This window comes from Chroicocephalus ridibundus, chromosome 7 (genome assembly GCF_963924245.1).
Source record: "Chroicocephalus ridibundus chromosome 7, bChrRid1.1, whole genome shotgun sequence".
NCBI classification, from domain to species: domain Eukaryota; kingdom Metazoa; phylum Chordata; class Aves; order Charadriiformes; family Laridae; genus Chroicocephalus; species Chroicocephalus ridibundus.
The window spans coordinates 29,691,796-29,705,380 of record NC_086290.1 but is presented as its reverse complement, the minus strand read 5'-3'; positions in this window follow the sequence as shown (position 1 = coordinate 29,705,380).

The window sequence follows — 13,585 nt, the reverse complement described above, 5'->3', positions numbered from 1 at the left end:
GATGCAGGTTGACTGAAACCCCTTTAAATAAAATATGGAGCTATCAAAAGGGGTTCTCCCTGAAGAAATTTATGTTGATAGTGAGTCATTCCTTTCACTGTTTTTCAAAAATTTACCTTCCAAGCATACTAAAACCCCTCAAAGCCCATCTTTTACCCACCTGGCAGGGAGCTGTAGGACCTGTGAAAGAAGAAAGGAAGTTAATATGAATTCAAGGCAGACTGAGCTTTATAGAAGGTCCTGAATTAATTTTGTGTTTGAAAACTTATGTGATGTTGTATATAATATTCCATAATCCTTTCCAACCCATAATAACAGATACTAGCTTGTTTTATTTATAGGTAAAACTAGAAGGAAGTCTTAACTGCATTAGTAACGAAAATTTGTGTGATGTAATTACACATGTAATTTTGCACTGAAGCATAAAGAAAGTAAAATATGACATAATGCATTTATTTCTATTTGTCTTGGTGCTTAGTCACTGATACAAGGTGATTTTGAAAAATGAGAAACTTTTACAGAAGTTCTCTGAGCCTGTAGTCCTTTCAACTGACTGAACTCTGCCATACACATGTCAAAAGCCTAAGGGACTTCATTGATGCCATTCAGCATATTTTTTTAAACAGTGCCACTGTTTTTTAAGAGATTGTACAGACAGTTTTCTGTGCTCAGCCTAAGAATTCAGGGAAAACTGAGATAGTCAAGGCATCACACTCTTTACTCGCTATACCTTTTCCTTGCCAGACTCTGCAGAGAATGACTATATCTGCCCTAGCAATACACCCAGTACATTGCAAAGGGAAAATGTAAGTTAACTGATAATCTGCACTGGGGAAAAAAAAATGGTCTGAAAACGATTCGTAACTGCTTCGAAGAAAATTTAATAGCCATCTTAATCTAGCAATGTGCTAGTTAGTCTGTTGTTGGTTTTTTTTTTTTTTTTAAAGTACAATATGAGATTTAGATCTAGAACTGTAGAATAGAACAAGAGTGTGAATCCTAGCATTAGGAGGTGAGGGAAGCATTTATGATTTGTTGTATCTCTGTCAATGACAGATTTTAATCCACATGTTTATTTTGGTTGTAATTTATATATGTGCAGCTGTGTTAATTATATAATTGTAATTGTCAGATTTATGAGGAAGTAATAATCTGTTTGTTCTAGAAGAGGCTGTCATATCTACAATATAATATATTTTTCTGAAGGTGGGGTCTTGTGTTTTCTTTCCCAATGAGCGAGAAACGAAAGAACATTAAAACACAAGGCTGGGAAAGTGCTAGATTTACACTGGGATTTTGTACCTTCAAAAGGTTGGGTTTTTTTCCCCGGTTGTTTGTTTCTTTTGTTTTACCAGTTTATAGAAAATGTAATGAAACAGTTTATTGTTGTGAAATTGTTGTATTCCATGTCCTTAGGATTCATCGCTGCTGCTTGTATTACGTGGAGAAAGAGGTACTATATATTTGCATGGATCTGCTCATGGAATTGTGTCAGGGACTGTATCCTCAGATTCACAATATGATTTCCCTTTGCTTAGGGAAGAAAAACTAATGAGGCCAGTCTTTTTCCTGGTTCAGCCTACCCCCCTGTCTATGCTGCTTCACGTCTGCTTCCCTGGCGTATTTGGTGGGGGAAAGAAGACATAGGCCAGTCTCACTCTGTTGCTCACCATCTGCCCTCCACACTCACTGTCGTCTGGATGGAAGACAAGAATATGTCTCCCACGAGCATGGGTTATAATACAGTTTTCACTAGTTGATGGCAAAAGTTGTTCACTCACACTTTTTATGCCCTTCTCTAGTCACTGTGGAGGTAATAATCTGCATGCATGCCCTCTTGCTTGTCTCAGTGGGAAAGCATCCACTGACCTGAATCAAACAAGATCAAACTCCAGGTTGCTGTGAGTTCTACTTGAATTACTGAAACAACTTTAAGAGGTGTTCAAGAGGAAAGGGATGTTTTTACATACACGTCATGCACTTATTCAAAGATTTTTTTTTTTAATATACAGATAGAGGATTCCACTTCTAAGCTTAGCTTCAGGTTTTTGAAATATCTCAATTTATTTGGATCTTGTGATAGATACATGGAAGATCAAAATTTACTGCACTGTGTTAGAATTTAATTGACCTGTACAAATACATAAACCTGTGTAACTGGGAATGTGAAGTTCTTTTTCACTAATGCTATCTCAGAACTTTTTTTTGGAAGGGAACTAAGTAGGATGTTGGCACATGTAAATGACCTATGCAATCTTTAATAATTTAAAGTTTGTATCAGAGATAAGACTCTAGAGGGAGCCCATCTCACAGTTTTCTGCATTGAGAGAAACGGCTTTACAAAGATCATATAACTATTTCTATTAATGAGCAATTTAAAGTAAAATCTCTTTTGTCTCTGAGCTACAAAAGAAAATATCACAGTATTGTAGGATACTTAGTTGCAAACATCTTTAGAAATTTCTCAGTTCACAAAGTCAATTCTACCTTACCATTATCTGTGTTTTTCGATTACTGTGGAGGGTGTACAATAGAGGAATTTTCAATCATCTTGTGCATTCATAATAAAGGCAATTTATGACCTTTCTCTTTTAAAGAACTCTCAAGACTCTGTGAGTGCAGTAGCACAGAGGAAAGGTTTGATTATCTGCATTTTGAGGCATTCTACTTGTGCAGGCAGTGTGGAAACACAAGATTTTTGAAGAGAAGGTCAGAATACAGGATTTTACGTTTGTTTGTGAAAGCTTGTATATTGCATGTAACTTCCTGCCACATGTCAGTGGGCACATAAAATATGGGTCATTCAGTAATAACTTTTTTAGCCATGATTTCTAGCTAGCTAGCTGTGTGTCAGTTGACACTGGACAATAAACCTTGCATAATATTACAGCAATTTATGGTCTGTGGCTATAGCACTTATTTAATTTTAGTCCTTAACCTGTTGATTGCATTTTTTCCTTGCTAAATAAAAAGGCTTTAGAATTTAGCAAGGCTTTTGTCCAAAACAGATTGTTAAGGCTGCACCTGCACTGCATGATGTCGTTTCCATCCTGTGTGACTGGGTTTCCTGCCCATGATGCTTCCAGGTGACATCAAATCCATAAAATGGGAAGCATTCTTGTTTTCAGTCTGGATGCAGCTGGACTCACCCTAAGTGAGAGTGAAAGTCTGGATCAGAGTTAAAAGCAGATTTTAGTTTCAGCTGCCCAGCCGTATATTCACTGTGCTGGGTACCTTCATTTCAAGGAACTGGGAGATGGAATGTTTCCAAAATTTGTATTAATAGGTAATAGTGGGAAAAAACCCTTTGTTTTTATAAAGCACTAAAATGCGGTGTTTGTTAATTCTGAGTGACAGCTTCCATATTTCATGTAGTAATTCACAGGGGATTTGGTACTGAAGACATTCAATATCCTAATTGCACTTTATGTTTAGTCTCTTGGTTTATAAACGATGGAGCTAAATCCATCAAAATCTGTTTACAAAGGCAGTATTCAGTATTAACTGCTTTTTACCTGCATTGAAATAACTGTCATGCTTCTAGTTGACAGCCAGCATTTTTTTCAACCCTTCACATTAGCAGAATATTATGTAAGTGTGTACTGCAACTTAATTACAGGGTAACTTGTATCAACATGGTATTTACAATTCAAATAGGAACAGAGAGAGATGTATGTAGCTTATCAGGACACATTCTCTCCATCCATCTGTCACACTGTGCTCTTAGAATGCTCCGTAAACTTAGAGTATTCAGAAAATACTAACCCAAACATCTTTCCTCAGTGTATATACCATTTGTCACCATGAACTATACTTGTGGTTTAGTCCAGATTGTTTAGTCCAGGCTATTGTGGTTTAGTCAAAGGTGCCTTCTAGTCGCAACAAACTTGGCTGAAGTAGCTTTGCTAAGATTAATAGGAAATTACTCCTAATAGTAAGAAATCACATCTGATTGTGCAATTTTTTGTTTGTATATGTGTTTTAATATATCAAAATATATTAATTAAAAGATTGTATACATTTAGTGCAAAGCTATTATTTCTATTTTTTTTTCATGGTTTGAAGAGTAGTCAGTGGTTTTTCTGCTCTCTGTCCTTAGCACAGAATGAACATAGAACTCTTAATTTTATAGGCCTTTGTGGTGCTTAGCATGGGTGTACAAAAGGTTCGTAAATATCAAACAGCTGATTTTCACAACATTCCTCTGAAGCAAAGGGATGTTTCTATCTCCATTTTAAAACTGGCAATATGATACTCAGATTAACACTGGAGTAACAAGTAACTTTACAATGTGCACCTTTAAGGAAAAGTCAAAAACTACGTAGCCTTCTGAAACTGAAAGTTTACATGTATGTCTTGTTCTAGTTCCACCTATACTGACAGAGGTTTCCAGCACTCCTGTTTTCCTGAAGGTCCATGACATAAGCAATTTCTTACCCATTAGATTAGTTTAAGCAGTAGGAATATAGTTCTTCTGACACAGCTTTTCTTTCTTATTAAAATGGGTCAGGGTATATTATCATGCAAGCAAATAGGCAGCAGAATTGGAAGGTGTGGCACCCTATTTCGAGGACAACAGTAAGCAGCTAGAAACAGAATGACTTATTAAACCCTTCAGCTGACACAGTGACACCAAGAAGAGAACAAAGTCCCAAATTAGCAAATTACTTGCAGCCTAACAAACTGTCATGTTAGGAAATCTTTTGTAACCACCTACCACTTACTAGCCTTTTCCATTTACAAAATAATGTGTTCGTTTGCCCCACAAAGGCATGTGATTCCCAGTTAGTTTTTGTCAGTTCCCTGCCCAGCCTTTTCAGTCTTTGCTTACCTATTGTCTTGGGGGATTTGGCTCTAGGGCACCTGATAGTGCAAGTAGCTCTTTCTGTTAGATGTGGAGTATAACCAGCTCAAATGGGAGAAAGCCTGTCTCTAAAGGAGGTGGAGGCAGGTTCTTGTGTTACATGGAGGAAAGAGCTTCCTTAGTTACAGCCAGGAGGCTGCAGGCTTCCGAGGAGTGTTCTTCAAATGACAGTTGACCTGGCTGGGATCGATGTATTAGACGGTATCTGGGTGTTGGTGGAAAGCTGTACTTGTCAGATTTCAGCGTCTGAAGTTCAAGTTCAGAGAGTCTGGAGAAATACACAGACCTGTGGATCTCAGAACTTTCCTAGTAGCTGGAGATGAAGATTTCTGGACGTGAGTGAGAGAAAGAACCTTTAACAGAAGTAACAACTCACAAGTAGTGAGGGACTGAGTTTAAGTAGCTATGAAAATCTTCTGAAAGCATAATTTGGAGGAAAAAAGCTATTTACTTGTTTGAATGATTGACAGTTCCATCACTAGCATTTTTCACAGCCTAAAAGCTCTTTCCATTAGACAAAGCAAAGATAAGTATATGCTAGTCCTGCATCATACTGATGCATTTGGAAAATAATTCTGTCTTTCTGTAATTGTTTACATGAATAACAAGCTTGAAAGAAAATGACTGAAAATTAATTGGTGAATCTGCTTTCAGTCATATATACAATTGTTTTTTAAGATAAAAATCTTGAAGTGTCCTTCAAACAAAATTTTCTTACATTTTTATAATAAAGGTGATTGCTAACTTGCAGAAGTAAACCATACCAGAGGTTTTCCACTTGCCACAAAGGAGCGGGGAGGGGGAAAATCCCAAGTACCTGCCTACTTGTTCCATGTACTTTCCAGTATATTTTTATGTAAAGAGGAAAATTCATAATGTGACCTTTCTTAGGTATTTATGATTACTCTGAGCAATATTTGTTTGCACTCTTTCTCTTTGCTGCGTGAAATATGCAAAAGGGCAGAGCTGCAGCTGCAATAAGAGATGTCTCGGTAGAACCCTATGTTATTACAATTACTTATCTTGACCTGAAGGTGTGCAAAAAGAAATAATACACTCATGGAAATCTGTATTTAAGCATAGCTACAAAAACCTGCGTTATGGAAATAGCATGTCCTATGCCCTGTACTGCCCCATGTGGTAGCTAGAAAGCTTGTGTGCTTATGTAGGCTTGAATTTATTTGGCTAGACTCTGATGAGAGATTTTGGTTTTTTTTACTGCTGTGAGTAAACACTAACTTCTCAGAATGGGCTCGGTTTAAAGAAGAGCAACACGCTGGCCAGCACATGCGAGATACAGGGTAAACAGATGATGAGCCTTGCTCCAGTGCCTATCTTATTCTAGTTGATTCACAAACGAGATACAAAATTTGCTGAAGGATTTTGTTTAATGCAAGTGATGGGGACACATGTTTCTACAATAAAATGTCCAGGACTGCATTTCAAAGGCTGTGTGAATGTAGATTGATGTTTTCACTATATGTCTATAATCAAAGGTTAACTTCAGAATAATAAACTTATTTTGACTATTTACGTTGATTCTTTAAAATCCTCTTTGAGGCATTATTTTTGTGAGACTGTTGTTATTACTGATGTCAGTATAATCATGAAGATATATGACAAAGTAAATATTATACTTGAGAGGTATACAAAGTAAATTTGAATCAAATATGGCTCATTTCAGGATTACTTTTTGTTTTGTGACAAAGAAGAAAGCAAATGCTTGTGATTTAGATGTGAATTACACGTTTTCTCCATCCTAAGGAATTTATAAGGTAATTGTACTTTTGTCTTGAATCCTTAACCAGATGTGGGATTCATTATCTTTAGGCAGGTGCTTTTTGTAGACTGTTACATTTTACTGAACAGTAATTGATTTCTTACTGTATAAAGACATAACTCTATGGACTAAGCTGAATGGGAAGAAATATCATTGTCAGAACTTGTTTACCTTTTTCTAAAGTTACCTTAAGGTAGAGGGTGATGAATCTCTGGAACCGAGATGACAAGGTAGGGGTGACCATGAAGTTTGGAACTTGCAAAACTAAGTTTTGAATGGCATTCTCTGTGATAGTAGCAAACTAGGAACACAAGGGGGACGGACAAGAATCTTTTCTTGACCACCATTGATCTTGCTGGTTTGCACCATATTATTTGGTGATCCAGAGAGTTTCCTCTCTCTTCTCCCCTTTCTCCAGCCCTGATATAAGGAATTGGCTTCTATGGTTCTCCCCTTCCTCTGGAGCAATGAAGCTTGAATGTGGAAGAGGGAGATGCTTTACCAGAAAATACGAAATTGTTGTTTCTTCTTGTGGTATTAAATCTCTTCAGTTTCAGGGTTGGGATGACTTGCAGTGTTTTGAATCTCGACAGGAATTTCTGGTGATTGATAGAGTACATTTTGGTTGGTTTTGTTTGTCTAATTCTTATAATGTGCTATGTTACCCACTTCAAAAGTCATCTGGCAGTTTTATCTTCTGAATTCCCTGCTGTTCTACCTCATATACAACTTAACAGTTTCTGTGACTGTCTTGAAAATTAGGTTGTGTTTTGGTTACTTAAAATATTTGCTTTCCTATTTAAGAAATAAAGGCCTAATCCTGCTAAATGGTGACAACTTCCACTGTTCGAATGACTTTTCATGCCTCATGTTGTGAGGAATACTTGAGTGAACCTTTTGAAGGTAACTTTAGCTTTTTGTAAGCATGAGATACTGCCTACTGCATAACAGTACAGGTAAGCTTAGGTAATATTATTGGCAAATAATCTGATTCTCTGTGAAGATCAGTATGATTACAGGGTTCAAAGTGAGTATTGATTTTTATTCCCTCATGTGGAACCCTGATTCTACTAAAGCAAGTCTCCTATTTACAGGATTTGACCAAAAACTTTAAAAATATGCTAAACCTTAACATTCAATAATGTGTTATGTTTTATATCCTTCATCTTATGTCCCCAGTACTAGTGCTGGCAGATAAATTCTCCATTGTCATTTGTAGGAAATATCCCATTGCTGCTTACGCAGTTAAAATAGATCAGATTTTTTTCCAAATCTTTGTTTGCCGTATGCATTTTATGTAGCTATTTATTTTCTAGCGCATACTTGGGGAGCACTGCAGAAATTCTGACTGATTATCATAAAGTCTTCAAAAAATACATCTCTTTGCCTGATCTGAAAATTAATTATTCACTTAAGAAAAGGTCATGTTACATGTAAGTCCGATTTTAGAATTTTTTTCAGAATCTTGTATATCCAAGGATGAGTAAGAGCTACGTCTAGCATTACTTTTGACAGATAATGACCTAGTTTCTTCTTTATAGGATTGTAATTCCATAAGCTAATTAGTTATTTTTGCAAATGGAACTGGAAATAAGTACTGATAAATTATATTCCAGTACTGATTAACAGCGTGGTCTAGGGTTACTTGATTAAATGCATTATGTATTTGCTTAGAAAGGACAGATAGAATGTGTCACTTGCAGCATGGGTAAATTGCTATTGAGATCATTGTTCTATTTTTCAAAAAGCAACCATTAAAGATAAAGGCTGATCTTTCAAATGTGTTGCAAGTGAGATTAATGCACATACAGAAATGGAGAAAGTGCTTTCTTTAGAGACTACAGCATTGTCTAGAAAGTATAAATTAACGTGATGTATGTAAGTCCATCCTCAAACTATGGGTAATTTCCTCTTGACTTGATCTCTTTGCCTTGTTTTTGTCATTCTAAAAATGGAATTGAACTATTAAAAATGCTGAATGCAAGGAATCTTTATCCTTTTATTCATCTGTGTAATATGTTAGAGAATCCCATGGAACTGGATATAAAAAATTGGAATATTTAGCAATATGTACATATACATATTTGTACATGTACACATTTGTATGTATGTACATGTGTATATACACATATCTAAGTATACGTATGATGGACAACAGAATTTTTTGTGTCCTCTGCTTTTTGTGGAATCACTGATACTTTTTTCGAAGGAGATCCTATTTCTTAACTACAGTATCACTTGTCATATCGTTTTAAACAGGTATTTCTTCCTAAATATTAGTTGATGATAATAGGTATTGCAACTCCTTTTACAAAACTGGCTTTATGGTGTGCAGGTTCGTTTAGCATGAGTAACCACAGTAACATGAGTGCATGTTTCTGTAGATACAGAAATCACACGGAAGTTAATGTTAACGGAGTGATGCAGCAGAGTACAGCAGAAGAGCGCTTAAGTTAGGAGAGAGGAGTGCTGCATTAGATATTTCGGGTGGCAGGAATTGTATCGTGGTGTTTAATTTGCTTCTTTTAGCTGTGTGCTGCAATGATAAAGGCTGCTTTATCATTTTAGAATTTTAAAAATGTATTTTAGCTGTGAAATGTAGCTGCTATTCTAGTATGGATTTATGGGCATTAACATCTTGCCACTTCATTCCCAATAGGATAAGATCAATCTGTTTCTGCCTCTTACAGAAGTTCAACTTTTTATACCATACATGGTGGTGTAACTCAGAAGACAAAGGGGCAATAGGTACAACAAAAAAATTCCACACAGTTGCCCTTATTGGTTAATATATAGGTTATACATAGTTTTGCAAAGTATTCTTAGGAGCCTTTTTACCCCTGTGGTCTGAGTTGAGTGACTATAATGCTATCTCATGTGCGTTGTATAGTAAGACTACTAGGAACTTGCATTTATTAAAAAGGGAATTTCCTATGGTTAGAAGCACCTTTGTACTGGAGTGCTCAGAATAAAGTTGTGGGAGAATCCAAGGCTGCTCTTGTATTATTAGCTCTTGAATAAGAATGAGTGGGGCAAAGATGTGGAGAAAACCTGTGAGTAGACTGGTGGGAGAAAGCAGAAAACCATCCCCTTTTTGCACTAAAGAATAGAATGCCATAGAGTTTTATAATCTGGGAAGAATATGTAGATTGGCATAGTGCCTTTAGCTGCCAATTCTTTTGAACTACTGAGTGCTGGGGGGATGCTGTGATGTTGGAGGTGATGCTTTTTAGAGGGGAAACTACCAGTTGCAAGTAAATGCCATTGGCAGTTAGAGAATGGGAGGAAATAGGGATATAGCTATCCAGTAGCTTCAAATGCATGCATTTCCTTAAAGATGTTATCTTTCATTATACAAGTAGTCTCATTGCAGCAGTCCTGCACAAGTGAATGTTGCATAGCTCAGTAATGTCTATGTCTTTTGCATCCTTTTCAAAGGCAGGTTGTTATATAGCCAAACGCTTACACGAGTAATTCTTCCTGTTTTCTTTCATGTCTAATACTGAATATGTAACTGAGTTTCCATTCAAGACACAGAGAGCTGAAATCTAAGAAATTCTGGGATCAGAATTCAGTGTTATGAATATCTATAACGTCAAGTATTGGAAGGATGTAATTAAATCCTTATGTACAGTTGAATACCTCCTGAATTTCATTTCAGTTGCAATCAAGCATCTACAAAGCAGTTGGTGTAATCGCAGGTTTTGTGACATTTGATAAAGGATTTTTTATTAGCAAATCTAAATCAGCTACAATATTTGAGAATACTTCTTCATTGCGGCTTTTTCAAGTCCAGTAGTAGAAGATGGGGTTTATTTCATGGGAAGCCTAGTTGGTAGGATGTTTTAAGAAAGGAAGTTGTTAAAGGAATAAAGATCCTACAGTTGTCATTCAGCAATAATCAAACAAAAAGTTAAGATTTAATGCTTAAGTTTTTTGTGCTTTTATGCAACTGCAAGAAATCGGACTCACATTTCCATTTCCCTGGGGAACTGTGGGCTCAAAAGTACTTGTATCTTTTAAACAAGCCACACGTCTCCAAAAAAGGCAAAAATGTCATAGGAATGACATTTTAAAATAAACTGTGTTTTTCCACATTAAAGTTTCTTGTTGAAAGGCATAAGTTCCCTCACCCCCACCCTCTTACAGTAGAAATAGACACGGTTTTGCAGAACGACTTCTGCGTAATAACTTATCATGTTGGTCTTGAATACACATAAAAACGTGACTACAGAAGAACTGAAGAATTTAGATTGTGCTTTTTGGTCAGTAATGAAACTGGAGAGCTTTGGTTGCAGATGCATCCTATTTATGTGAAACTAAAGCAGTTCAGATGTGTTTGGTTTCCCTGAAGAACCCCGAGCAATGGTAATGCCTCAGAGAGATATGAAAGATTGGCTGTACAATGGAAATGTATTGAAAAGACAATGAAATTAACAATTCAAACTGCAGAACCTTTAGTTTCTCTACTTTACTGAGGTTTTTACACTGATTAATTCACTCCCTACCTATGATTCATTCAATAGCATACCCAGCCATTGCTTTCATGTTTTGGAGCACTGACTGCAGAGCTACTATTTTGGTCTCCAAAGTAGGCTCTCGGTTTTATGAAGTATGCACCATTTATACCAAGTTTCACCCCTAGACTGACAAGAACAGTGTTACTTTGCACTTCAGTAAATTTATGTGCTTAAAGAAAATCAAAAGCACTCCTCTATAGTCAAAGATGCATTGCTGAACCAAGTATCTCTGATTTTAATTACTAAGGAAATGTTGACCTTTTTTTCAGTACATCTTAATTGAGGATAGAAGATGTACAGTCCATGGCTAGAATTTCCTTTCAAATATATACAAATAGTATATATTTGTATTATAAACAAAGTAGTATATTGTTTAACATATACTATGTCTCTGACATTGGTGTTTTTAAACCAGGCTTTTGTTGAAAAGAGAGATCCTGCCTTTCCTTTCATCCTCTGCCACGCATTTTGCCCTGTCCTTTGGGATGTTGCCAAAGGAGTACACAGTATGCTCGAGCAAGGAACCATGCTGATTGAAAATGAATCAGTTTTTATGTTTTTTTTTTTTTTTTTTTTTTTTTTTTGCTGGCTTAGTTCCAGCCAAATCAGTTTTCTGATAAGCTCACCATGTGGCCACACAAATGCTTGCACTAATACAAGGGAAGCATCAGTAATACAGTATTTAGGATAAGGGTAAGGTAAGCTTGCCCCTTTAGGTAGCAGTGTGGTATTAGATCAGATTCACGTGGTCCATTGTAGCACATTCTGTGTTGTCTGGTATTAAAAAAATGAAACAAACTCAAGTGGTTGCAATCATGTGACTGTTATCGCTTATGTCTAGGGTCCTTCAAAGGGTTGGAAGCGTCTCTCACCTTTTCTAGTTTCCTTACTCCACTTTCCCCATGGGGTCCATTACAAGAGGACTGTCGGGTTGGTGCATGGTGAAGCATGGCAGTTGAAAGCTCCTTCCTTTCCTAAAAGTGAAATCTGCTGTTGTTGCTGTGCAAGGGAGAGGGGTCTCGTGTGCACAGGCGTTTTGCTCTATGTCTGCATCAATAGTTAGCCACTAATACAGTGATGCTGATGGAGCTTCAAGTGAGAGAAATCAAGCCAGCTGGCTTCCAGGAGAGGTAAGCACTGCTGTTAGCAATGTTAGTGTTTGTAGTGTTGTTGTAGATACTATTTTTTGTTTATATCAGTAGTTAAATGATTAGTTGCTGTTACCCAGACGATTTCCAGTATTAGGCATTTTTCCTGTTTAATTCTTGCTCTTTGCCATCCTCAGTAAGCTTCTCTTCTAAAAGTATACAGCTCTTAAATGACATAATTTAATATCTGTGTTTTAGGCATGCAAATTGTCTTCCATGGCCTAAGCAGCACATTCAAGTCGGGGCTCTCAGTCCATTTGCCAGTAGAGATTCTTGCTGCTCCTGATCCTTTGTTCAGAAGCATTTTATCCCAACTTCCTGATTTTTGTAGTGGGATTTTAATTTTTTGTTGACATAGCAGCAGCCTTTAGGGGAGGCAAAGATAGATCCAAGCAAGATCTAGAGGTGGAGCCCCCTAATTTTTTAAAACAGACTTGTTCATGAGCAAGTCCCAGCACTCAAACTGATACCCTCCAACCTCTTGAATATCTCTTTATGGAGAAGTGCCGCATCTAATATGGCTAATTTGAGGCCGGATGTGTGATGGAATGGAGCAGGTCTGGGAGTGAAGAGCTGCTGCCTTCTGTACCAATGAGTTATTACCATGTTGCTGCTGGCCTGTGATAGCATCTGTTTGCAGATGCTTACCTATGGCAGGTGCAGTGCCAGGCAGAGTTGCTTAGTCCGTGCTTGGGCTGCTGATTTCCTAGGAGAAGCAAAAGAAGCTGAGAGGTTTGTTTTAGTAAAGTCAATGGCTGCTTCTGTTCTCAGTATATATTCAAGTAACAAGTTGCTGAGTTAACATTTGTTTTTTAGAGCTTAATTGTGGTTTGTTTGTTTGGGTTTTTTTAATGTGCAAAAGTTAGAATGTTTTATGGAGGTCTTCATCTCTACATGACTGAATGTGGAGAGAGCTGGATTCCAAGTAAAGAACAGGTAGAAAAGAAGCAAATCCTACCAAACAGGAAGTATTACTGTTTTTCTTCTTTCAAAACATGTATGTAATACAAGTATGTGACCGACTTTTTTTTTTAACCAGCAATTTATTGGTGTTTGCAAATCCTTTAAGACTTCCTGATTCTTTGCCAAATCAATAATTCATTTGATTTATATATTTATTCTTATAACATGAGCTTGCTAAGGGATATAAATCGTTCCTGTTTTTGAGGGTGAGAAAGACTCATGTTTATGTTTTGGTAACTAGAATAATAGGGCCTCAATTTAAACATAGGATCAATACAAAGCAGCCTTAGGTGTGCTTGTTTTCAGGCAG